The sequence below is a fragment of the Bos taurus genome, chromosome 6, assembly GCF_002263795.3.
Source record: "Bos taurus isolate L1 Dominette 01449 registration number 42190680 breed Hereford chromosome 6, ARS-UCD2.0, whole genome shotgun sequence".
Lineage (NCBI taxonomy): Eukaryota > Metazoa > Chordata > Mammalia > Artiodactyla > Bovidae > Bos > Bos taurus.
Window position 1 is genome coordinate 43,059,076 of NC_037333.1, and position 23,114 is coordinate 43,082,189.

A 23,114-nucleotide genomic window follows, 5' to 3' on the forward strand; every position below is an offset into this window, starting at 1 on the left:
TTGGTCCAGTACCTATTGTCTGAATATGCCTCTATTCTTCTCACACATTCACTACATATCTCTTGAATTTGTAATATCCAACTCAGGTCTGCCATATTAACATATGGCAGCCCACCAGGCTTCCCTTCCCTGGGATTCTCCAGGCAAGAACACTGGAGTGGGTTGCCATTTCCTTCTCCAACAGGCCTAGGTAGATCAACATATAACATCATGAAAAATGTAAGGAAAATGTGCATTGCTTCTGAATGTTTCAAATTACACCCATATCTTTTTATGACTAGGTAATGTGCAAAGAGGCTTCTCTTGTTTCTCAGCTGGTAAAGAATCTGCAATGCAGGAGACACTGGTTCAAGTTCTGGGTCACGAAGATCCCCTGGAGAAGAGATAGGCTACCCACTATAGTATTCTTTGGCTTCCCTGGTGGCTCATATGGCAAAGAATCCACCTGCAATGTGGGAGACTTGGGTTCTATCCCTGGGTTGGGAAAATCCCCTGGAGAAGGAAATGGCAACCCACTCCAGTATTCTTGCCTGGAGCATCCCCATGGACAGAGGAGCCTGGTGGGCTAAAGTCCATGAGGTTACAAAGAATCAGACATGACTGAGCAACTAAGTACAGCACAGCACAATGTGCAGAGAGTCAATACTTTGCCACATGGAACTCCTGAATCAGACTCAGTGAGGAAGGTATTGAATTTCATCTAGATTAATGAGCAAAATATGCTCAAGAAGAACACAATTCAGATTGCCAATATTATCCATGAAAACCTAACTGAGCAGGTTATATGAGAAATGGAAATGGGAGCCCCCAGATGGAAACAAGAGTTTCAGGTGTTCTGATGAGGTTGGAGTAGTAAAAGGAGAAACAGGACCAGAGTCATGACCAGAGGAAAGGAATGGAAGAAATGGACGAAGACGGAAGACTTCCAAGAATTTGCCCTGTGGACAGTTACTGTTTTTATCATTAGAGAATCGAAGTTTAGGCAATAGTGAAGGCAGTATCTCAGGACTTGAAAATATATATCATCAGTTTATAAGCATAAGGCAGCCTACTGCTCATGTATGGCTGCATCATGATGGCCCTGGCCAGAGATTTAGAGCTAAACAACATTGGTCCCAACTGACTCATAAAGTTGTGAGCTGAGCCTATCATTGAAAGACAGTCTGAATGGTACTGAAATCCTCCATAGAAATTTGGTTTTCTTTGATGATTTTTCCCAGAGGTTATTGCTGATCAGAAATACATTAGAATCATTTCTCTTTCTGATGTTTTAAAATGGAATTTGCCTATTATCAAAGCTTATCTTTCAAGAGCTATTTGTAGGTGGATAGCTGAGCCTGGGCATGTTACTCAAGATCTCTATGCCTGGTGTCCATGTTTGTAAAATTAGGCAGATAAAAGTACTTACATATCAGAATTATCGTGAAAATCAAGCAGTTAGTTCATGTGAAGTCTTGGAAGGGTAGAATACAATAAGCTCTGTGTGGTATTAGCTATTATTTTTCAGAATTCAATATACTTTCACATGCTTGAATAATACTTTATATATCATTCTAGCACACTACAATAACAATGATTTACTTGTACATTGTCCCACTGTGTTGGGAGCTCTTTGAGGGCAGGTATTGTGTTCTTTGTTCTCTTGAGTGGATGGTAATGCTGGGTACTTATTACATGTGGAATCCAACATTTATTTCTGCTTTATTGACTATACCAAAGCCTTTGACTGTGTGGATCACAATAAACTGTGGAAAATTCTGAGAGAGATGGGGATACCAGACCACCTAACCTGCCTCTTGAGAAATCTGTATGCAGGTCAGGAAGCAACAGTTAGAACTGGACATAGAACAACAGACTCATTCCAAATAGGGAAAGGAGTATGTCAAGGCTGTATATTGTCACCCTGCTTATTTAACTTATATGCAGAATACATCATGAGAAACGCTGGACTGGAAGAAACACAAGCTGGAATCAAGATTGCCAGGAGAAATATCAGTAGCCTGAGATATTTGCAGATGACACCACCCTTATGGCAGAAGGTGAAGAACTAAAGAGCCTCTTGATGCAAGTGAAAGAGGAGAGTGAAAAAGTTGGCTTGAAGCTCAACAGAAAAATAAGATCATGGCATCCGGTCCCATCACTTCATGGCAAATAGATAGAAAAACAGTGGAAATAGTGGCAGACTTTATTTTGGGGGCCTCCAAAATCACTGCAGATTGTGACTGCAACCATGAAATTAAAAGACGCTTACTCCTTGGAAGGAAAGTTATGGCCAACCTAGACAGCATATTGAGAAGCAGAGACATACTTTGCCAACAAAGGTCCATCTAGTCAAGGCTATGGTATTTCCAGTAGTCGTGTATGGATGTGAGAGTTGGACTATAAGGAAAGCTGAGTGCCAAAGAATTGATGCTTTTGAACTGTGGTGTTGGAGAAGACTCTTGAGAGTCCCTTGGACTGCAAGGAGATCCAACCAGTCCATCCTAAAGGAGATCAGTTCTGAGTGTTCATTGGAAGGACTGATGTTGAAGCTGAAACTCCAATACTTTGGCCACCTGATGAGAAGAACATCATTAGAAAAGACTTGATGCTGGGAAAGATTGAAGGCAGGAGGAGAAGGGGATGACAGAGAATGAGATGGTTGGATAGCATCACTGACTCAATGGACATTAGTTTGGGTAAACTCCAGGAGTTGGTGATGGACAGGGAGGCCTGGCGTGCTGCAGTCCATGGGGTCACAAAGAGTCAGACACAATTGAGCAACTGAACTGAACATGAAATGTACCTTTGTGAATCAATTGTTTCCTGTGAAATATACAATGTTATTTTCTGTGTCTTCCAATGTGTAAAAGGGATACACTATAGTGTTACAAATCTTTAAAAACCTGAAATAAAAGAAGGAATACAAAAATCCTTCTCAAACACCTGGATCCAAACCACCAAGAGCAAAGGGAAGTGCTTCAAAATGTGATTCTGAAGTTGCTTTTGCTTTATTTAAAGTCTCAGTGTATTACAATAACTAAACTGCTTCATGACCTCATTGAAATCCTGTAAGGCTTAATTAATGTTTGTAAAGCCCTTTACAATCCTTAGATGAGAGGCACCAGGAAAGTGTAAGGAATCATTATTATTATCACTGATGCCATCTTAAATGACTGCAAACAGTTTGCTTCATTTGGATTTGCTGATTAAAGCCTAGCTATGACCATGCAGAAACACAAGAAAATTCACTGTCACAATGTAGCTCAGCTCGTCATATTTAAAAGGTCATAGACAGATGTAAATAATTTTAATGCTGTATTTTTTAGAGTGGAAATACTTAAAATGATGATTTTTAAAAAGGAATAAAGTTAAAAGCAGGAGAATAGGCCATTGGCTTCAGTTGTACCATTTTATAAAGTGTCTTCCCGTGAATTCTGGAGTCAGACAAATCTGGGTTTTTGGAGTCAGGTAGATCTGAGTTGGAAACCTGGCCTTATAACATGACTTCTTTGAAACTTTGGGAAAGTTAATTTTTTTCCTCCTCCATAATCTGGAAATTCTGTGGGGAGCATGGGCTCTGTCTAGTCAAAATTTTTACCAAGTGCTTAGCATGTGTGTTCAATGTCTGTGTTTAATGTATAAGTGATTCTATATATAACTATTCATATGAAACAGTTAAAATACAACATTACCAGCATTTAAAAGATTGATCACCTTCATCTTTTGAATGGCCATCATTTCATCATCCAGAATGACTTATTCTTCAAGCATTTTGGATAACTGGATTTTACCATGTTATTTCCATGAGTAAAATTCTAATTTTGAAGGGCTCTCAATTATAACACCATACAATGGCTTTACCTAACATGTTCTGTTTATCTACTGTTTAGTTCTGTTTATTTATTATCTATTACTATTTCTATCTATTAAAAGCACCTTAAAATTCAGTGGTGTAACACCTCCATTTTTATAATGCTCATAATTCAAACAGGGAATGTCTTATCCTTGCTCCCTGATGATTGGGAGTCAACATGGCTGCCTCAAGTAGCTACATTTTGTTGGGACAGCTTAATGAGGGCTATATTTTAAGGACCTATTTTATCAGCTGCATTCTTCAATTCTTCTCTACATTGTATCTCCTGGGACAACAACATCTGAGATGGCTTTATAATTCAAAAATCAGTCGCTAGGTTGGTATGGCTGAAATAGCTGGGTCTGCCCAGTCATCCCATTCGTTTCATGCATGCAGCTATCTTGAGTTTCCCTAAAGAATGGTGTTTTCAGGATTCCTTACTTGGAATCTAAGCTTTCCAAGAAGCATAGACAGAAACTACACAGGTTATTATGACTTCACCTAAGAAAGCCAGAATATCACTTTCAGCACATTCTATCATTCAAGCAAGTCACTAAAGGAACCCAAATTCACAGGGAAAAATTAGTAGACTCCACCTCTCAATGACAGGAATTCCAAAGGATATATATTCATCTTTTTTCTCCTTCATAAAAGAAAAAAAAATCTATGCCCTTTTTCTTAGATCTGAAATCACCATAAAGAATTCTGTCCTCTTAGCTTTGCTTCTTTCCAATGGGTAGCTGCCTGATCCACTTCAAAAAGGTTAGGATAGATGGGTTATCAATTTGGTTCCCCCAGTTATTAACTGTGTAACTTTGAATATATCTTTTAATCGTTCTCATCTTGTTTCTTCACCTATCTCAGAGAAAAATAATATCTCTTTTATTCTTGTCACTGAGTTGTGGAGAAGATAATAGAAGGATAAAGAAATCCTACATAGCTACTAATGTCATTGTTCATAAAATATATGAAGAAAGCTTTAGTCACTAGGTTTTCTGAGCCTAATTAGAAGAGTTGGTGTGTTAGCTGCCTTGAGTTCCTGCATTTGTTAAGACTGACACTGATAGGTATCCAGAGACCAAGTCATAATTCTTTCAATCTGGAGGTCAAAGTTTAACTTCAGGGTTGAAGCCTTGGTCATAGGTTTAACTAATCAAGGCTTTTGTGTCTCTCCATTGTGCTGCACCCATCTCAAATGGAAAGATGAACAATGTGATAACTGCCTTTGTAAGTAACAAGCTGGAGAAGGAAATGGCAACCCACTCCAGTATTCTTGCCTAGAGAATTCCATGGACAGAGAAGCCTGGTGGGCTACAGTCCACAGGGTTGCAAAGAGTCAGACATGACTCAGTGACTAAACAATGAAGTGACAAAACCATCCAACCATTTGTGTTTTTTCATTAATATGTATGTGCTTGCTTAGTCTATTAGTCACGTTCAACTCTTTGTGACCTCATGGACTGTAGCCTGCCAGGCTTTTCTGCCCATGGGATTCTCCAGGCAGGAATACTGGAGTGGGCACCCATTCCCTTCTTCAGAGGATCTTCCCAACTCAGGGATTGAATCCAGGTCTTCTTCATTGCAGGCAGATTCTTTACCTTCTGAGCCACCAGGGAAGCCCCTTTTATCATTATAAAGTTTTTTAATTATTAAAATGAACTCTTAATTATTTGATCATTATGTAAACAGAAAACCTTTAATGCTGTAATTCTTTATAGCAACAAATGAGAGAAGAGAATATATATCTGATTGAGCCGTTTAGCAAAAAATTAAAGTATAGCTGCTACCATGGCCCCTAAAGTCTATATGGGTTTAAAGTGGTATTGGGTATGGTTTTCATAGCATGGGTCTCCCCTTCATTTTTTGCTTCTGAGCATATTTTTCAAAAGTTGAATATTCTGGTATTATTTCTAGAAAGATAGAGGTTCTCAAAGAACAATGTTTAAACACAAACATTTGAACCTAGTAAGGCAGTGTGGTATAGAGCAGCAGCCCCCCACCTTTTTGACACCAGGGATCAGTTTTGTAAAAGACAATTTTTCCACGCACCTGGATGGTTTCCGTTTTGCCCACCGCTTGCCTCCCACTATGCAGCTCGGTTCCTTACAGGTCAGTGGCTCTGGGGGCTTGACGAACCCTAGTATGGAAAACATGTCACCAGTCTAGACTCGGTACTTGGTAAAGTGCTTTGAACTTTGTTTTCTTTTGAAGACAATGAGGCCAAACTAGTTGAACTGCAGGGACTTCTACAAGGCATGATTCTGGAATTCCAGTTTTCAAATATGTAGCCATTATAGATTCTGAAACTATCTACTTATAAACTAAGTCCAAATTTAAATTCAAACAGTAAAATTGTCTGGCAAATTTCTACTGTGATAGAACACTATGGGCTCTGATTTGACAGAAACTTTCCAAGTGGTAAGTCTACTTTCAATTATGATCTGAAATAAGTTAAAAAAAAAAAAAAAAAACTGAATTTCAACAAGGCCCCAAGCCTCCAACATGTAGATTCTACCAAACTCTCCTTATTTCACATCTCTTTTAATGCAGCAAAACTATTCCCAGACTCCTTGCCATTAAATCCCACATCCATTCATTCATGAAAATAAATCCAAGTTCATTTTCACTATCTTTTGGCAGCATTTGACTCTGGTCACAGGATTCTCCTTATGAAACCTTCCTTTAGTTTTATTTTTGAGACACAACCCTCCTGATTTTCATCCTACTGCTACGGCTAATTCTTCATAGTCTTCTTCAGGGCAATTCCTTCAATTGCCCAATCCTGAAATACATGTGTAATATAAGCCTCTTCTCTATACATGCTTCTGTAATGATCTCACTCATAATTCTTAAGTCTTCAATTATCATCAATATGACATGTATAACTCATAAATACTTATTAAACTTATATGTTCCAGTTACAAATCTATAGCTTGCGGATTAGGTGCACACTGGATTAGATGTCTGTTTCTCTTACACAGGTGATGGTCTAAAGTCTCTGAAGCAGAAATTTCATCTCACTCATCTTTGTACCCCCTGTGCCACAAAAAGCCTATAGTACACATGTTTGTGGAAGCAGTGAATGAATGAATATTGAGCCATTCAACTGAATGCCATGCAGGCAATGCCATGTAGGAAATGCCATGCAGCTGCTACATCTTTGTAAAGAAGAAATTGTTTCAACTTGGTGGTAGTGGTGGTGGGGGTAAGGGACAGTTAAAGAACAATCTGGGTTCCTTCTTAGGATCTCAAGATCTGAATCTGTTAATGGAATTTTAGGACTGTCAGAGGGAAAATTACTTGTGTCAGACACTTTAGAGAATCTATAGCATCAAAAAATCTCAAGGTAGCATTTTTCAAACAAGACTTCAATAATTCTAAGATATTTTTTAAGTCTTGTATTAAACTTGGATGATATAAACATGATATATTGTAAGAACATGACAATTTATAATTGTGTAATATGAGTTTTTAGTACCAATATTAGTTTTTATGTAATTCTTGTAGTTATTGTGTGCTGATGAGAAAGAAAAGAAATGGAGAAATTTATTTGATACATAAATATTGCTTTAATGTAATGTGTAAGCCAAATTACATCAAGGTGCACTGCATGAATAAAGTACTCAGTATTGCGAAGAGCGGAAAACAATGGAGGAATTTTTATTCATGCTACTTTAAAAATAAGCCAAAACTGTGCCATAGCTCATCAATGCCATATTCTCATTACAAGAATTTAGTTTCAGCAAAATAGCATCATCCATTACAGTGCATCATGCTGTTAGTTTTCAGATTTTCTTTGTTTGCATTTAATTTATAAACTTATTTTTGCTTTACATTATATAAGAGCTTTAAACACAAATATTTAAGAAAAAGGCATAACAAAAATAACTTAGTATAATGATAGAGTCCTGAGAGATTATTTTCTTTAAAATAACTCACACTTTATTCAGGATGGAAAAAGACTGTGTTAATAAACTAAGGATCAGGGTGTAACAAGCTTACTTGGGAATAAAAGCTTCACTGTCAGAATAAAATGATTTATCTCTTAGTCTAGCATGTGATTACATACACATATACCACACACACAACCTCATACACATAATCCAGATATATACCACAAAAAAACACAAGACACACTTATACCTGTATGTACAGTGATACTCATGTAACACACAAATATATATGTACCTGCATGTATCACAAATAACCCCATGCATGAAGGAAACATGCATACATATACACACACTTCTTCCATACATTTATATCAGCATTCTATACAAAGAAAATTAACACAAACTGAGAGAGCTAGAGTTTAGCACAGCATTTTTAAGAAGGAGGCCTCAGACTGCCAAGCTACCAACACCAGTTCTGCTCCTTCCTAGCCGAACAGCCTTGGACAACTCCTATTTAATGCTCACTCCCTTACTATCTCTGTCATTAAATTGAAAAACATAGTGAGTACCTAACTCGCAGAATTGTTCAGGGAATTAAATGCACTATTGCATGTTGAGAAATATAACAGTGTGTTAGCACACAGGAAGAAGTCAATAAATGATGACTTTTTTAAAAACTACACACACGCACACACAAATATAGAGGTCTGTGTTGGAATCCTATGAGAGTTGTGACACTAAAGAGAGTTTTTCCCTTCACAGTCAGAGAAAGTGAAAAACCTGGGGGTCATCCCTAGCATCTTGCAATCCTTCATTGCCCTCATTCAATCTATCACCAGCCTTGTTGACTTTTTTCCCTCTGAAACCCTAACAGATTGATGCCTCTCTCTATACCTCATGTGGGCTAAAGCCAGAGGCTTATAACTGCTTTCCCTACATTTATTCTTTTTTCCTCACTGAGACTATACAGCCCTTTTTCAAAAAGCATGCATGACCATGTACTTCCCATAATACTTTGAGTCCCTATTGCTTTTAGGGTAAAGCTTTGTACAATCTACCCCTGCTCTACCTCTCCGTCTTTCCAGCTGGGCCAAGACACTGTTCTATACTCTGTGATGCTCCCCTATTGAAAACCGATGGTCTATTTTAACCATTGTCTCTTCATCACATAGTAGAACCTCTCCAAATGTTGATTGGCTAGATGAAAAGAACACAACACTGCTTTGACACTTCAGCAGAGGGATGTGAAAGATGGTGCCCCACAGGAAAGACAATGATGCCTGATATGGTAGGATAGTACCCCATGGTACATTTCAGTGTCTGGTGAAAATCAGTAGCATAAAGTGGTACTACCATGGTATGCCACTGATGGTTCCTCATCAGTGTATGTTGGGAGTGAATGTAACCAACAAAATTGTCGGCAATGCCCAATGAACTAATGGTTTTCAATAAGAGAAAACAGATGAAGAGAATAGATTTTTATTTGCTTGTTTGTTTATTTGTTCGAAATCTGTGGTTTCTGAAAATACTTACCTGTGAACACAAAGGTGATTCCTCCTGGATTTTCTTAGTTATATGTAGTGGAATCATTATAGCAGAATGGAAGGGCCATAATATCCTGCAGTGTGGTTGCTATATAGCTGTATCTCACTTCTTATCAAATGAAATGAAAGATGTGTGCTGGTCTGGTTCCCTGGCTTGCACACTAAAACAACAACAAAAAAATTAAACTCACATATCACAATTTCGCAAATTATTGAGGTCACAGATCCATACCCAGAATCAACACAGTTTCACAAGTCACTTAGTTCTGATCACAGAATTGAATGAGGATAAAATGTCATAGGCTCATCAACTTTAGTTTCCCTTGAAGTCAAGGAGACATACTCACGAAGACCAGGTGCGCTAAGGAGGTTTAGAATAACTTATTAAGTTTGAGAGGCTGCTCACAAGTTTCCTAACATATGCCCTTTTTTTGATATGAAAAGCATCGATGATTTTTACCTAAATATGCTCAACTAAATATGTATTCAATTTGCCAAATATTAGTCAGTTTCCTCACTATATTCCACTACAGACATCATCTTATAGTGTTATCATAAATTGAATTTCTGTTAAGCGTGTGTCCTTTTATCCATTGTCTTATGTTATTTTTTCTAACATCTCAAACTCTTATTTCTGGTGTATAGCCAATTCAAAGTAGTTCCAATACTCCATTTTTGTGTATTAACCTCATTTTCTCTCTAGCTTAACCTCATCCTGTAAAGTAGTTAACAATCTGATAACTAACAGCTGAATGCACTGGTAAACTCTGATATTTCAGTAATTCCTCTGTGAACTTTCTTGTAAAATGAACAATCTCCTTGCAATAAAAATGATCCTCCCCAGTTATTGTTTTGTAGATTTTCAGAAACAAGGAGATGTTCTTTTTTTTTTTTAATAGGGTAAAAATAGTGGATTTTCTTTAACTGACTATGTGCATACTTATTCATGAAAGTTATTGTGAACACTATATATAGATTACTGATTTGTTCAGAATTTGACATGTTTCCCTTTAATACTAAAATAGTAAGAACTGTTTTCTTCTTGTTGTCACTGCATAATTCTACAGAATTTGGGAATCAGCATTCATATTACTACAGAGAAAAAAAATGGGTGACATTTATTTAGATACTGTTCATCAGATTTTTTTGAAAGTAGGGGGCATTTGATGATTTCCTAAGAATTATTGTGTTGTATGATCTGGTAATTTTTTTCACATAATATTTAACTATTCTTCAAGTAGTACCAATAATTAATACAGCCTTTCATTTATTCAATTATTCAACAAATATTTACTGTGGAATTACCATGAACTAGGTATTGTCTCAGAGAAGGCAATGGCACACCACTCCAGTACTCTTGCCTGGAAAATCCCATGAACAGAGGAGCCTGGTGGGCTGCAGTCCATGGGGTCACTAAGAGTTGGACGCGACTGAGCGACTTCACTTTCACTTTTCTCTTTCATGCATTGGAGAAGGAAATGGCAACCCACTCCGGTGTTCTTGCCTGGAGAATCCCAGGGACAGTGAAGCCTGATGGGCTGCCATCTCGGGTCGCACAGAGTCGGACACGACTGAAGCGACTTAGCAGCAGCAGCAGGTATTGTCTAACAGCTTTATTGATTGTTATGACTGACAAATAATAAACTACATTTATTTAAAAAGTGTACAATTTGCGAGACAGCAAAAGAGACACTGATGTATAGAACAGTCTTTTGGACTCTGTGGGAGAGGGAGAGGGTGGGAAGATTTGGGAGAATGGCATTGAAGCATGTATAATATCATGTATGAAACGAGTCGCCAGTCCAGGTTCAATGCACGATACTGGATGCTTGGGGCTGGTGCACTGGGACGACCCAGAGGGATGGTATGGGGAGGAAGGAGGGAGGAGGGTTCAGCATGGGGAACACATGTATACCTGTGGCGGATCCATTTCGATATTTGGCAAAACTAACACAATATTGTAAAGTTTAAAAATAAAATAAAATTAAAAAAAAAAGTGTACAATTTGATAAAATCCGACACACACGTATCCCTGTGAAGCCAGCACCACAAAAAACAACGAGCAAATCCATCACCCCCAAAAGATTCATTTTAAGCATGCCATCATTCCATCCCAATTCCCATCACCAGAACCCCACTGATCTGTCAATAAAGATTAGCTACATAGTCTAGAGTTTTATATGAATGGAGTTATAAAGTATTTAGTGATTTTTAATTTCTTTTTTCTTTCCCTCAGCACAAATTTTTCTTTTAGATTCATCCACATTTTTGAGTGTATCAATAGCTCAGTCATTTGTACTGTTGAAGAGTAGTTCATCGTATGGATTTACCACAGTTTATTCATTCACCTCTGCTGGACATTTGGGTTAATTCTAGATTTTAACTTTAATAAATAATGATGCTATGAACATTTAAGTCTTTGAATGAACTTATACTTTCAATTTTCTTAGGTAAATGCTTAGCAGTAGAATGACCATATAGTAAATATACATTTAAATTTTTCAAAATTGCATCTTTTTTCCAAGATTTTTTTGTTCTCTTATTTTTTAGTTTGAAGAGTTATTTATATAGTCTTAGCACAGTCTTTTACTGGTATATAATCGGCAAAAATTCTATTAATCTGTAGTTTTTTTTTTTTCATTCTCTGAATGATAACCTTCAAGGAAAAGAAGTTTGTATTATTGATAAAGTCAAATACATTAATATCAATTTTCCTTATATTGCTATATAATTTTTTTTAATTTTATTTTATTTTTAAACTTTACAATATTGTATTAGTTTTGCCAAATATCAAAATGAATCTGCCACAGGTATACCTGTGTTCCCCATCCTGAACCCTCCTCCCTCCTCCCTCCCCATACCCTCCCTCTGGGTCGTCCCAGTGCACCAGCCCCAAGCATCCAGTATCGTGCATCGAACCTGGACTGGCGACTCATTTCATACATGATATTATACATGCCTCAGTGCCATTCTCCCAAATCTCCCCACCCTCTCCCTCTCCCACAGAGTCCATAAGACTGATCTATACATCAGTGTCTCTTTTCCTGTCTCGTACACAAGGTTATTGTTACCATCTTTCTAAATTCCATATATATGTGTTAGTATACTGTATTGGTGTTTTTCTTTCTGGCTTACTTCACTCTGTATAATAGGTTCCAGTTTCATCCATCTCATTAGAACTGATTCAAATGTATTCTTTTTAATGGCTCAGTAATACTCCATTGTGTATATGTACCACAGCTTTCTTATCCATTCATCTGCTGATGGGCATCTAGGTTGCTTCCATGTCCTGGCTATTATAAACAGTGCTGCGATGAACATTGGGGTACACGTGTCTCTTTCCCTTCTGGTTTCCTCAGTGTGTATGCCCAGCAGTGGGATTGCTGGATCATAAGGCAGTTCTATTTCCAGTTTTTTAAGGAATCTCCACACTGTTCTCCATAGTGGCTGTACTAGTTTGCACTCCCACCAACAGTGTAAGAGGGTTCCCTTTTCTCCACACCCTCTCCAGCATTTATTGCTTGTAGACTTTTGGATTGCAGCCATTCTGACTGGTGTGAAATGGTACCTCATTGTGGTTTTGATTTGCATTTCTCTGATAATGAGTGATGTTAAGCATCTTTTCATGTGTTGGTTAGCCACCTATATGTCTTTGGAGAAATGTCTATTTAGTTCTTTGGCCCATTTTTTGATTGGGTCATTTATTTTTCTGGAGTTGAGCTGTAGGAGTTGCTTGTATATTTTTGAGATTAGTTGTTTGTCAGTTGCTTCATTTGCTATTAATTTCTCCCATTCTGAAGGCTGCCTTTTCACCTTGCTAATAGTTTCCTTTGTTGTGCAGAAGCTTTTAAGTTTAATTAGGTCCCATTTGTTTATTTTTGCTTTTATTTCCAATATTCTGGGAGGTGGGTCATAGAGGATCCTGCTGTGATGTATGTCAGAGAGTGTTTTGCCTATGTTCTCCTCTAGGAGTTTTAGCAATTTTTCCTGTTGTTGCTATTGTATATAAGAAGTCTCTGCTTCTTATATACAATACAATTTATGCATAGAGAAGTCTCTCTGTGCATAAATCACAAATATTTCCTCAGTTTTTTTCTTAGAAGTTTTAAAGTTTTAGGTTTTCTATTTAGGTCCATGACCCATTTTTATCTTCTGTACGTGGTACAATGTATGGACCAAAGTTTTCTCATTGGAGGCACATAAATATCCGTAGTCCAGAATAACTTGTTGAAAAAACTATGTTTTCCCCTAAAGTTTCTTTGTATCTTTTTTAAAAAAAAATAAGTTGTCCATATAATGCAGACCTATTTATGATCTATTTTGTCCCACTGATTTATTTATCTTTATATAAATACTAAACTGCCTCAATTACTATAACTTCATAATAAGTCTTGGCGCCTTTCCTTTCAAAGGTGTTTTGACTATTTTGAGTCCACGCAACGTCAGAACTTTAGAATTAATGTCTCAATTTCTACAAGATAGAATGTTGATTAAAACTATATTAAATCTATTGTTCAATTTAGAGAAAATTTGTATTTTGACAATATTGAGTCTTTAGAACTATGAACATAGCGTGTCTCCTTCTAATTAGGACAACTTTATCTCAGCAGTGTTGTATAACTCCCATGTACAGTTATTACACATAATTTTGCAGATTTTTTTCCCTGTTTAATGTGTCTTCATACTATTCTAAATATATATTTTTATAATTTTATTTTATAATTAAAATTATTTTATAATTTTCATAAAGATACAAATACAATTGAATGTGGTTTTTGATTATGTATACTGTACCATGTTAAACTCACTTATTTGTTCTAATAACTTTTTTGTAGATTTAATATTTTCTACACAGATCATCATGTCCACTAAGAGTAAAGCTTCCTTTCCAATCTAAATGTTTCTATTTGTTTATTTTCATTTTGCCTTATTATACTTATTCAGACACACATCAATATTGAGTAGAAAATATACCTTCCATTATTCTCATCTTAGTGGTTAAACCTCTACTTTTTCAATGTTGGTTGTGATGTTAACTAGAGATTTTTCTTAGATACCCATTACTCAGATTTGAAAGTTGCCTTCACGGCTGAGAGTTTTGTAGCTGTTTGCTGTTGTTGTTTAAATCAATAAGGATGTTGGGACCTGTCAAATAATTTTTTTCATGTGTTGAGATGATTGTATGATTTTCATTTTTGCTTAGTTAAAATTTAGATTGATTTTCAAGTGATAAACCAATATTTCCATTTCTTAGATAAATCTCATTTTGCATATTTTCCTTTGATATTTTGCTGGGTTCTATTTTCTTAAAGTTTTTAAATAATTTTTGCACTAATATTTATTGAAGATATTTGTATACAATTTTATTTTCCTATAATGTTCTTGCATGGTTTTTGAACTATAGTATTACCGGCCCCATAGAATGAGTTGGGAAATGTTCCCTCATCTTCAATTTTTAATAGTCAGTGTAGAATTGCTGGGGGTGGGTAGGGTGGTGTTTGTTTTTTCTATTTTTTATTTTTTAATATAAATTTATTTATTTTAATTGGAGGCTAATTACTTTACAATATTGTATTGGTTTTGCCATACATCAACATGAATCCACCACGGGTGTACACGTGTTTCCCAACTTGAAACCCCCTCCCACCTCCCTCCCCATACCATCCCCTCTGGGTCATCCCAGTGCACCAGCCCCAAGCATCCTGTATCATGCGTCGAACCTGGACTGGCGATTCATTTCACATATGATATTATACATGTTTCAATGCCATTCTCCCAAATCATCCCACCCTCACCTTGTTTTTTTTTAATGCTTAGAAGAATTCAGCAATGAAGACATCTGGGTCAATAATTCTTTTTATGACTAAAAATTTATAATTGAAGTAGATACAGTTCTATTCAGGTTTCCCAGTGGCACTAGTGGTAAAGTACCCACCTTACAATGCAGGAGACACAAGAGCCTCGGGTTCAACCCCTGGGTGTGGAATATTTCCTGGAGGAGGGAATGGTAACCCACTCCAGTATTCTTCCCTGGAGAATCCCATAGATGGAGGAGCCTGGAAGGTGCATAGCGTCCCAGAGAGTCGGACATGACTGAAGCAATAATTCTATTCAGGTTATCTATTTCTTTTTGACTGAGATTGGTAGTCTTCATCTCTTAAATAATGTGTCTGTTTTATCTAAGTTAGTAAATGTATTGGTATAAAATTATTCAAATCATTCATTATAATTTTAATATCTGTTGAGTCTGTAGTACTATTTTTCTTATTTATAACATAATAAATTTGAGTCTTCTCTCTTTTCTTTTTCAGTCTATCTAGATGTTTATCAATTTTATTCATCTTCTCAAACAACCAGCTTTTAGCTTTATGATTTTGCTTTTACATATATTGTACTTTTCAGACCAATTACATCTTAGAAGTTAATAACTTTTGATAAGATGTGAACCATATGAATAGTATATTTTTGCCCTATTGGCTACTCTTTCTGGTCCTCTTTATTTCCTGTTGTCGATCCATATTTTGATCTAGTCTTCTTTTTTATCTGCTTGAAGTATTTCCTTTAACATTTTTATTATCAGGGTATTCTATTATTCTAGCTTTTGTATGAATGAAAATTTCTTTATTCTATACTTATATTTTAAAATACAGAATTTTTGATTTACAGCTTTTATTTCAATTGGTATTTTAAATTGTATTGTTTCTGAAAAAATATCTTCCATTATCCTTACTTGTATTCTTCTGTACATACTTTTTTAAAGTAATTTTTTTTTCAATTTACTAAAACCTGCTGACATAGAACAAAAGTTTCCATGTGCTGTGTGCAGCTGGTTTCCTTTATAATTTATATCTTATCATTACTATGGTACATTTATTACATTTATTGAACTGAGATAGATGTATTATTATGATTAAAGTCAACATTTTATTTAAAATTCATTAATTTTTGCTTAACATCTTTTTGTTGTTGTTGTTTGAGGATCCCCTCCAGGATATCATATTGTATTTATTATTGCTTTTCCTTTGGATTATCTTGGTTCTGATAATTCACATACGTTTTTCCTATTCTTGTTGATTTTAAATTTTTTCTTTACCATTCAGTTCAGTTCAGTTTAGTCACTCAGTCGTGTCTGATTCTTTGTGACCCCATGGACTGCAGCATGCCAGGCCTCCCTGTCCATCACCAACTCCAGGAGTTTACCCAAACTCATGTCCATTGAGTCGGTGATGCCATCCAACCATCTCATTCTCTGTCATCCCCTTCTCCACCTGCCCACAATCTTTCCCAGCATCAGGGTTTTTTCTTTTTTTTTTTTTTCCTTTTTTTTTTTTAAATTTTATTTTTAAACTTTACATAATTGTATTAGTTTTGCCAAATATCAAAATGAATCCGCCACAGGTATACATGTGTTCCCCAAATGAGTCAGTTCTTTGCATCAGGTGGCCAAAGTATTGGAGTTTCAGCTTCAACATCATTCCTTCCAATGAACACTCAGGACTGATCTCCTTCAGAATGGACTGGTTGGATCTCCTTGCAGTCCAAGGGACTCTCAAGAATCTTCTCCAACACCACAGTTCAAAAGCATCAATTCTTTGGTGTTCAGCTTCATAGTCAAACTCTCACATCCATACATGACTACTGGAAAAACCATAACCTTGACTTAGACAGACCTTTGTTGGCAAAGTAATGTCTCTGCTTTTGAATATGCTATCTAGGTTAGTCATAACCTTCCTTCCAAGGAGTAATCATCTTTTAATTTCATGGCTGCAATCACCATCTGCAGTGATTATAGAGCCAAAAATAAATAAATAAATAAAGTCAGCCACTGTTTCCTCATCTATTTGCCATGAAGTGATGGGGCTGGATGCCATGATCTTCATTTTCTGAATGTTGAGCTTTAAGCCAACTTTTTCACTCTCCTGTTTCACTTTCATCAAGAGGCTCTTTAGTTCTGCACTTTCTGCCATTAGGATGGTGTCATCTGCAAATCTGAGGTTATTGACATTTCTCCCGGCAATCTTGATTCCAGCTTGTGCTTCCTCCAGCCCAACATTTCTCATGATGTACTCTGCATACAAGTTAAATAAGCAGGGTGACAATATACAGCCTTGACGAACTCCTTTTCCTATTTGGAACCAGTCTGTTGTTCCATGCCCAGTTCTAACTGTTGCTTCCTGACCTGCATTTAGGTTTCTCAAGAGGCAAGTCAGGTGGTCTGGTATGCCCATCTCTTTCAGAATTTTCCAGTTTGTTGTGATCCACACAGTCAAGGGCTTTGGCATAGTCAATAAAGCAGAAATAGATGTTTTTCTGGAACTCTCTTGCTTTTTTGATGATCCAGCAGATGTTGGCAATTTGATCTCTGGTTCCTCTGCCTTTTCTAATACCAGCTTGAATTTCTGGAAGTTCATGGTTCACGTATTACTGAAGACTGGCTTGGAGAATTTTGAGCATTACTTTGCTAACGTGTGAGATGAGTGCAATTGTGCAGTAGTTTGAGCATTCTTTGGCATTGCCTTTCTTTGGGATTGGAATGAAAACTGACCTTTTCCAGTCACTGTTGAGTTTTCCAAACTTGTTGGCATATTGAGTGCAGCACTTTCACAGCATCATATTTTAGGATTTGAAATAGTTCAACTGGAATTCCATCACTTCCACTGGCTTTGTTTGTTGTGATGCTTCCTAAGGCCCACTTGACTTCACATTCCAGGATATCTGGCTCTAAGTGAGTGATCACACTAACATGATTATCTGGGTTGTGAAGATCTTTTTGTACAGTTCTTCTGTGTATTCTTGACACCTCTTCTTAATATCTTTTGCTTCTGTTAGGTCCATACAATTGCTGTCCTTTAATGAGCCTAGCTTTGCATGAAATGTTCCCTTGGTATTTCTAATTTTCTTGAAGAGATCTCTAGTCTTTCCCATTCTCTTATTTTCCTCTATTTCTTTGCACTGATCACTGAGCAAGGCTCTCTTATCTCTCCTTTCTATTCTTTAGAACTCTGCATTCAGATGCTTATATCTTTCCTTTTCTCCTTTGCTTCCAACTTCTCTTCTTTTCACAGCTATTTGTAAGGCTTCCTCAGAGAGCCATTTTGCTTTTTTGCATTTTCTTTTTTTGGGGATGGTCTTGCTTCTTGTCTTCTGTACAATGTCATGAACCTCCATCCATGGTCTATCAGGCACTCTATCAGATCTAGTCCCTTAAATCTATTTCTCACTTCCCCTATAATCATAAGGAATTTGATTTAGGTCATACCTGAATGGTCTAGTGGTTTTCCCCACTTTCTTTACCATTGGTTTTGAGAAATTTGATTATGTTTTGTTTTGGTGTTGTCTTACTTAAGTTTTTATTTTATTTTCTAACTTGGAGTTTGTTGAGGTTAAATAGTGTTCTTTATGCTTATTTTTAAATTGGAAAATTTGAAAAATCATTATTACCACAAATGATTCTGTGCCTCACTCTCTCTTTCAGGGACTCAAATCATAGTCCTTTCAAATGAGAGCATATTCAGCTGATTTGATGTTTATGTTTTTTTTTTTCTTTGTATTCCTTTCAATAATTGTTACTGGTATATCTTTAAGTTTACTACTAATGTTTTTTTGCAGGGTTTAATTTTCCATTGATTACATAATGTGTATTTTTATTCTCACACTTTATACTTTCATCTCTAGATTGTGATTTTGATCTTTTAAAAACAGGCATTCTGTATTTCTACATATTATGTTCAATTCTTTAGCTTTATGAACATATGCATTACAGTTATAATACTTGTTTTATTATCCTTGTCTACTAATTCTGACATCTGTGTCACTTTTGTGTCAGTTTCAAATGATTGAATTTTCTCATTATCACAAGTCATGTTTATCTGATTCTTTGCTTGCCTTCTAATTTTTGATTGTGGCCACACATTATGGATTTTATTTTAATGGGTGTTGGATTTTTATGTGTTTATTTCTATAAGTATTTTTGAGCTCTGTTCTAGGATACAATTTGTATCCTACATTGGAAGCAATGTAATCCCTTCAAGTGTTCATTTTGGGGTCTTTTTTGGTTGGGTTTTGCTTGCTTGTTTTTAGGCAGGACAGAGCAGCATTTGATCTAGGAAAATTATGACAAACCTAGACAGTGTGTTAAAAAACAGAGACATTACTTTATCAACAAAGGTACATATAGTCAAAGCTATGGTTTTTCCAACAGCCATGTATGGATGTGAGTGTTGGACCATAAAGGAGGCTGAGCACCAAAGAGCTGAAGCTTTTGAACTGTGGTGTTGGAGATTTTTGAGAATCCTTTGGACTGCAAGGAAATCAAACCAGTCCATCCTAAAGGAAATCAACCCTGAATATTCATTGGAAGGACTACTGCTGAAGCTGAAGTTCCAATACTTTGACCACCTGATGGGAAAAGCCAACTCATTGGAAAAGAGGCTAATGCTGGGAAAGATTGAAGGCAGGAGGAGAAGGAGATAAAAAGGATGAGATGGTTGGATGGAATCAGCAACTCAATGGACAAGAGTTTGAGCAAACTCCAGGAGTTGGTGAAGGACAGGAAAGCCTGGTGTGCTGCAGTCTATGGGGTCACAAAGAGTCGGACACAACTGAGTGACTCAACAACAATAAGGAACTATTCCCTACTTCTAAGACAGAACCTTCTGAGTATTCCACCCAGGGCTTTGTGAATTGTTTTTTGTTTTGTTTTTCCTTCTCTTTTACCACTTTAAGATTCTCTCTTAATATTGGCGGACCTCATGGATCTTCTTCTTTTGTATTATTCACCTTTATGCTGTTATCATTTGTTTCCATCTATATGCTGTGCTGTGCTTAGTCACTCAGTCATGTCAGATTCTTTGAAACCCCATGGACTGTAGCTCAACAGGCTCCTCTGTCCATGGGGATTCTCCAGGCAAGAACACTGGAGGGGGTTGCCATGCCCTCCTCCAAGGGATCTTCCCAACCCAGGGAATGAACCCAAGTCTTCTTCATTGCTGGCAGATTTTTTTCCAAATTTATATCTCTAACTTGTATATCTTTTCTAAAATACATATTTGATATATTCAATATATTGTTTAAAATGGTACTTTAAGCATAATAATTAAGACAATATATTCAAATCTGAATCATGATCCTCTTTTTTCTTTTCAGAAATCTGCTCTTCTTGAAATCTTTCTCATCTCAATTAATGGTAACACCATCTTTCCAGTTTCTTATGCTCAGAACCATCGAGAAATCCTTGAATCAGTTTTTGTTATACCCTCTACTGCTTTAACAAATCTGCTGATTTTGTTTTCAAACTATATCCAAAAACTATTTTTCTCCACTTCCTTTGCAATCAATATTATCTCATACCCTTGATATTATCTACTTAAAGACTCATTGTTATCTGTATATAATGTAAGACTACTTCCTTAAACAGAAATATTACAAATGAATTAATTTTAATGGGAAGCATGTATCACAATGAAATCCACAAATAAATTTAAAAGTATAGAGCACCCACAAGAGCTATATATCTTAAGATTCAGAGACTTGACAAATTATTTCCTCAAACAATTTGAATAAGCATTTTATTTTGAAATAATTTTAGATTTACAAGAAATTTGTAAAGATTGTTTGAATTATACATTTACACTACTTACCCACTTTCAGTTTCTCCTAATATCATTTTCAGGAAAGGCAATGGCACCCCACTCCAGTACTCTTGCCTGGGAAATCCCATGGACAGAGGAGCCTGGTGGGCTGCAGTCCATGGGGTCGTGAAGAGTCGGACACGACTGAGCTACTTCACTTTCACTTTTCACTTTCATGCTTTGGAGAAGGAAATGGCAACCCACTCCAGTGTTCTTGCCTGGAAAATCCCAGGGATGGCGGAGCCTGGTGGGCTGCCGTCTCTGGGGTCGCACAGAGTGGGACACGACTGAAGCGACTTAGCAGCAGCAAAATCGTTTTACACTATCATCTTACATTTGTCAAAACTAAGAGACTAACAATCCTACATTACTCTTTAACTATACTCCAGTTGTTATTTGAATTTCACCAATTTTCACATTTTTCCTCTTGCTTCTGTTCTAAGATCCAAATAAGAACTCTACATTTAGTTGTCATGTCTCTTGGTTTTATCTGCTCTGTGACATTTTCTTGGTCTTTCCCAGTTTTTCATTACCTTAATGGTTTGGAGCTATACTGGTCAAGTATTTTATAGAATATTCCTCAAGTGTGGCTTATCTTATATAGTCTCATAATTAGAATGTGGTTATGAGTTTTGGGAAGAAACACCACAGAGGTAATGCCTTTCTTATATCACATCAGAGAGTATATGACATTCGCATGATGTCATTGATAATATAAATCAATATATCTACAGGATTCTGCACTACAAAATTACTATTTTTTTTTCCTTTTTATACCCTATTCTTTGGAAGTGAGTCAATAAGTCCAATCCACCCTCAATAGTACATCAACATTCTGTAAGGAAAATTTGTCTGTTCACCTCCATTAATTTATTTCATCATTTATTTATATCATTATGGACAGAGTTGTATTTATTTTATACTTTGGATTATAATTCAAAATTATATTATTGTTCAAATTGTTCTAGCTTTGGCCACTGAGAGCTCTTTAAGCTTGCCTTCTATGTTCATTTGATTCTGGGCCACTTCTTTTCTAATATTTCAGACATTTTACTTTCAAAGAATAAACAAAAATAACAGCTGAAAAATATTTAGATTTTTCTAACACTATGCCCTTTATGAAAGCAGAACATTTGTCATAGGTTTCAATTACTTACTACAGCAAAGATGCCTGGGGATAGCTATTTAATTGGGTTAAGATGCTCTGTTAAAGTGTTTCTTTTCAGTCTAGCTCAAGGCTGTCTGATGTTTCTGAATTTCCCAAGGCCAATCTACATAATTTCTTTGAATTCCTTACTCTTTTATAGACACCACTGGTATACAGCAGAACACAAGCAAATATATCTAAACATGCCCTTTCTTACATTACTGTGTATATCGATCTTGATGTAATTTTTTATATTTAGTTGTACTATTCTTCAGGGAAGCTTTAATTTTCCAAAACATTTTCTTTTAGCCAATCATAGATAGAAAATGAGACACATATAAAAGATAAGTTATATGTTACAATGGTTGATGGGAAACTCTAAAGTGAATTAGAAAATAAAAGCACATATGGTCAATAGTTTTACATTTGTATCTTTTCTAATGTTTTCATGGTTCATAACATATGAAGATTATTAGGAGCCAAATCACGACTATATATGTGTGTGTGTGTGTGTGTGTGTGTGTGTGTATGTGTGTGTGTGTATGGTGGCTCAGTGGTAAAGAGCTTCCTTGGTGGCTCAGTGGTAAAGAATCTGCCTTCTGATGCAGGAGAAGCTGGTTCAACCCCTGGGCTGGGAAGTTCCCCCAGAGAAGGAAATGGCAGCCCATTCTAGGATTCTTGCCTGAAAAATCCCATGGACAGAGGCGCTTGGTGGGCTACAGTCCATGGGGTCACAAAGAGTTAGACATGACTTAGCAGCTAAACAACAAAAACAATATGTATGCATGTATGTATATGTGTATATATATATATATATATATATAGTGAAGTCACTCAGTTGTGTCTCACTCTTTGCGACCCCATGGAGTGTAGCCTACCAGGCTCCTCGGTCCATGGGGTTTTCCAGGCAAGAATACTGGAGTGGGTTGCCATTTCCTATGTGTATATATACATAAAACAAATATGGATTTGTAATATGAAAATTTTACATGGGTAAAATCTCTTGCATAGTGACTCATAAAATACAATATAATATTTAATATTAAACTAAGTTAATAAATCAAT

General features: G+C 36.3%; 1 long non-coding RNA gene across 4 annotated transcripts in view; it reads left to right on the plus strand.

Moving 5' to 3' along the window:
• The window catches only part of LOC104972733 (uncharacterized), a 67,479-nt gene extending 45,013 nt beyond the window's left edge, over positions 1-22,466 (plus strand). The window contains exons 3-4 of one of the 4 annotated variants that reach the window (XR_807271.4): positions 20,418-20,457; positions 20,944-22,466. This is a non-coding gene — a long non-coding RNA (uncharacterized lncRNA). Of the gene's footprint in view, positions 1-1,926; positions 3,371-19,473 lie in introns of those variants that run through there. The other 3 variants (XR_009494851.1, XR_807269.4, XR_009494852.1) reach the window with 3 other exon arrangements.
• The last annotated feature ends 648 nt before the right edge of the window (positions 22,467-23,114 follow it).